The following is a 4,958-nucleotide window of genomic DNA, read 5'->3' as shown; positions in this document are numbered from 1 at the left end:
GTGTGTGTGTGTGTGTGTGTGTGTGTGTGTGTGTGAAAGAGAGACCAAGGGTGAGCAATAGAGCAAAATTACTTTACAGAAAGCTTACACTAGCTTGGGTTAGTGGAAGCCAAAAAGCTAATTTTAGCTCAAGTTACCTGAAGTCATGAGCTAGCTCGAGTGAGCCGAAGTTGGCCTGCTCCAGTCTTTCTCTCAGTCACACATTTTCTTGTGCTTAGCAATCAATTATTTGTCGGCAAAACGTACCAAATGGTTGCTCATGGGCATTATTCAGACACTCTCCTGCCATAAAGTTTGTGTTTAGTGGTAAATGTCATATTTTTCTGGATGCCTGCAGGCTGCAGATGACTCTCAGTAAGATGCCCCCCTTCCCTCATCACTTCACGCTGACAGGAGCCTGCAGCGGCCAAAACAGGCTCATTGCAAACGTCAAATGTGAACAAAAAAAAAAAAAACTCATACATTGTTATGAGAAATCCACATATTAACAAACGTTATGCTGTAACATATAGAATATGACCTCTCTGCATTGGTAGAGTCCACCTCCACAAGTGACACTAAATGTGACTCATCACATCGAACCGAGGATTATGATCCAAAGGGATATGTGGAGAGATTATTAAAATGTTTACATTTATTGTATTTTGTAAATATACAAATACCATTTTAGGTCTCTTTAAAATTACATAAAAGATTCATCATTAGAAAGGCTTAAAAATAAGATTCAGAACAAATATTAACGTGTTACCCTGATTAGGAAGACAAATCAAGACATACCTGGAACTGCCCATGATATTGAGATGATCCAGGTATCAAAATGTATCTTAAACAGAACAGAAATCTAAAAATGTGCTGAAGTCATTTTGACCAAATTTGACTTAAACCTTAGTTTGATGTGATGGGTGAAAAATGAATGGATGGGAAAATGTATTAACCTCAGATGTTTTCAGTCACATTTTCTTTTCAGCCACTTGCCAATGTGCTGCTTTTCATGCTGTTAGAACATTAGAACAGATTAACTTTATGAAAATCAATGGTACATTCATGGTTTAAGGAAATAATTTCTTAACACATTATGGCATGAATCAGTCAATAGTAGCATTTATTGAGCCTTGATTTGGACCTGAGCAGCGTTTAAATGGAGGCAGAAACTGAAAGGTTTCTAACAGCAGRAGCAGGGATGTATAGGAACAGGCAAAGATCGGTTAGATATTTCCAAACGTCCCCCATGTGAAAACTGAGTGGGTTGGAAATTAAAACTGTGTTGGGAAATGAATGAGTTTAATAAAGCATCAAACCCACCATTAGCATTGTGGGTTCTTCACATCAGAAAGAGGATTAAAGCATGGATCAAAAAGTTCAGCCTATAAGTAGGGTGGTGCAGTCGGATAAATGATGTTTTCACACATTATGTTTGCCTTCCAACACTCATAAAATAAGGCTAAACCAATTGGGTTTCATTCTGTTTCATAATGAATCCCTCTTGTCTTCCACTTTCCCTCACAACAGTGCCCCAAAACCTAGATTTCATGATTTGACAGTTCGAGCTTTGGGTCAATATTAAGAAGGCAGCATCAGTGWTACTCAAGCTTTGTTCAGCTTCATTGATTAAACACATTAAACCTCAAAATGTACTAAAACATTCTTGCAGCAGCTTGTGTTGTTCATCTGCGCACATAAATCCTCCTCTGCTTTACTCGGACTAGGCAATACTTGAACCAAAAAAAATCTTTTACAGGATAAAATGAAACTAGTGTTCCTTTAAAAGGGTGGTGGGGCTGGTGGGTATTATGGAAAATTGACTTTTTAAAGCTTTATTTCATGTCACAATGTCATTCCYTCATCMGAAACATACAGAGTGTTGSTTTGACTCAATCATGWATGTTTGAGAAAAGTGTTGTAGTCAAGATCACCTAACCCGAGACCAAGTCAAGACCAAGACTTTTAGGGCCTGGACCAAGTCGAGACCAAGACAAAACTAGTGTCCTAAAAGATGGAGTATTCTGTACACATGTAGCTATATAGAGCTAATATTGACAAAATCTTTGTGTGAGGGCATAAGAAAGAATTTTTCTACAGCGGCAGACTGTTAACGTTAGTCACAACAAAAGTTTGACGCTGTCTCCACCGTCTCTGAAAGTGAAGCACTGCAAAATTTACAAGTTGCTGTATGCTTTCTCTTAGTTGTTGTTGTTTTACAACAATATTGTTTAAGTAGCCTAAATTGTTTTACTTAAAATTTTGCAGACATCTTCTACCACTCACAGAGAACCACGGTTCACTTTCCTGGAGTGCTGCGTCCAAGTCAAGGGGGGTGGGGATGGGTGACAGCCGGTAACAAAAATACATAAATAGCAATGAGTCCGGTTTGAATTTGAATCAGTAGCTACATTTTAAATTCAATGAAACAAAGATGTTAAGTAAAATGGACAATAATCTGGCTATTTAGTGAAATTTCCACAGTTGTGGTCTTGACTGGTCTTGAAAGAAAATTCCAAGTCCTCAATGTCTGACACCGAGACAAGATCGAGTACATATGCTGCCGAGTCCGAGACAAGACCAAGACCATCAAAAAGTGATCTTGARACCTGTTTTAAGACCAAGACCGGTATCAAGTACTACAACACTATTAAGAAATCCTTGAATCTCCTGTGGAGCCATATAAAGCTACCTAAATGCTTGCTGGTACAAAGCACTGCCTATGTGTACAAAGCTCCTCCCTGGAGCTCAGATTTGCTGAAGTGGGAGTATCAGAAACAGTAGGAGGTTCTGAAAGAGACAGAGGCCAATTTTAAGGCATTTAGATAAACTAAATGATGCAAAACCAAATTTATTTTTCATGTATAAAGCATTTTCATAACACCCGAAGATAACTTGATTGTGGTATAGAATAGAAAGGAAAATACATAATACTCCTCYTTGATGAGTCTGAAGCTATTCTTGCTGCTCTATTAGCCCTTTTTATGTGTTGGAGATGGCTCTCAGCTACTACTGCATTGAAGTTTAGCTCAATACTTGTAAAGTTGATGAAGTTAGAATTGTTATTGTGTTTGTAACAGTAGATGAGCTGTGGTGTCGTGAATGTAMAGGTTTCAAAAAATATGTCCTCTGTTAAGAGATATTTTGCTAACAGATAAATAAGGTTAGCTTCAACAGTAATTTCCAAAGTCTTAAGCAAAACTTGCCCTACTTGTCAGTTCTCTTATTATTTGGGATGGGATGACTGTCAGCTACTGCCACACCAGATTTTAGCTCTGCAAGATTGACTTTAGTCAATTGTAGATTTCTTTTTTTTGAGGATGAGTTAGATATTAGTAGCTTAACTTATTTGCACAATAAATATTTTGAGGCTAAAATGCAGTCTTTGTGTCAAATAGGAAGAAATTGAAAACGGAGACCGCAGCTTTTTGATATCTATTTAATTTTTTGTCACGTTGTACTATTGCTGTCTCATTTTTTTACAATAAAATCATGTTTTTTTTTTCCGAAAGCAGGTTCACTCTCAAAATGGTTTTCATTCTTTGAAAGGAAGTTATTGTATCATTACTTTCTTTTCCCCCCGTTCGTGTAATAACCCAGTTTTTGTAAACAGCAGAAAGCTGGCTGTGAAAAGGCTGATGATTCATCCCGTTGCATTTAGACAAATTTTATTGCTAAGTTCATGCTCATAATTAAAATGTCCTGCATTCTGCCTCACCACATATCTCACACCCTGTTTTTAATTGGCTAACTTCTTGCAAAAAAAAGGTAGTTAGGGTTTAGGCAAGAGCTAAACAAGCCCCTTTTATGCAGCACTTTCACGTAACAGTGCTTTAAAAATGTAGCAGTGCTAATTAATCTTATGTCTATGAGGAAGAAAATATAAGCATATAAAAACTGCAAGGAGAATTGTGGACCTTGAAGTAAACATGCGGTATTTTGGGATGTTATTTTCTGTAGTCCAGTAAGCTTTTCTCAGTGTTGGTTTGTGTTACAACCATTTAGTCATTTGCTATCTTTAGTTAAAACAAACCTCACATAAAGGCCTAATGTTGATTGGATGTGGCAACTATTTTTAATTGGATTAACTCTAAAAAGTCATCACTTGTAGATGTTTATCCAGTGATTACTTCCTAAAATCCTTGCAGTTTTTTATGAGATRTTTTGCTGACAGACAACCACGGTTGTTTATTAAATGTGAAAATTTGTTGTTAAGGTTTTGAGAAACAAGTAGCACATATTGTGACTGACTCTTCACTACTAGCACACTAAATCTTAAAAAAAATCTTTGTAAAATTGATTGAAATAAGGCAGTATATTGTTTTATAAAGTCAGTTAACTGTGGCGGCCATCTTGAATTGAAATGACGCTAAAAGTTAAACAGTTGTAAATATACATCCAATGATTGTTTCCAGAAGGTTTTGTTGAACTTTGTGCARTGGCTTACAAAACATTTTGCCAATAGACAGAAATAATTGACTTTAAATAGTAAATGGCAGCATTATATGTAAAAAAAAAGACATGCATCTGTTTGCACTCAGAATATGTGTTGAAAAACAGTCTCAGCTACTACCACACCAAATTGTAATACATTTGAAGGGAATTTGTGATCAATAAATGGAAGTCTGAATAATATAGCAGAAAACCAGCTGGGTCTCTATTAAAAAAGGCTTTATTCCCATCTCTCTCCAATCAACCCCAGTAGCTACAGCAGCAGTYAGTAGGCCTCAGAGTGAAATGACCTTCGTCTTATCTGAAACCAAAACAGCCCATTCTGTCCCAGCTGAATCTAAGACAGAGAACTTCTATACTTCCACTCATGTAATAATGAATCAGCCTTATAACGTACGTCTCTTCCTGGTTACACCCCTGAAGGTGGTAACTTTTATGTCAGACATCTGAACGTAACCAACTTATATTTATGCTACAGCAAGAACACATGATAAGACACACACACACACACACACACACACACACAC

Source organism: Austrofundulus limnaeus, unplaced genomic scaffold, assembly GCF_001266775.1.
Source record: "Austrofundulus limnaeus strain Quisiro unplaced genomic scaffold, Austrofundulus_limnaeus-1.0 Scaffold3, whole genome shotgun sequence".
Taxonomy (NCBI): Eukaryota; Metazoa; Chordata; class Actinopteri; order Cyprinodontiformes; family Rivulidae; genus Austrofundulus; species Austrofundulus limnaeus.
The sequence above is the reverse complement of the archived record's forward strand: the minus strand, read 5'-3'. Positions refer to the sequence as shown.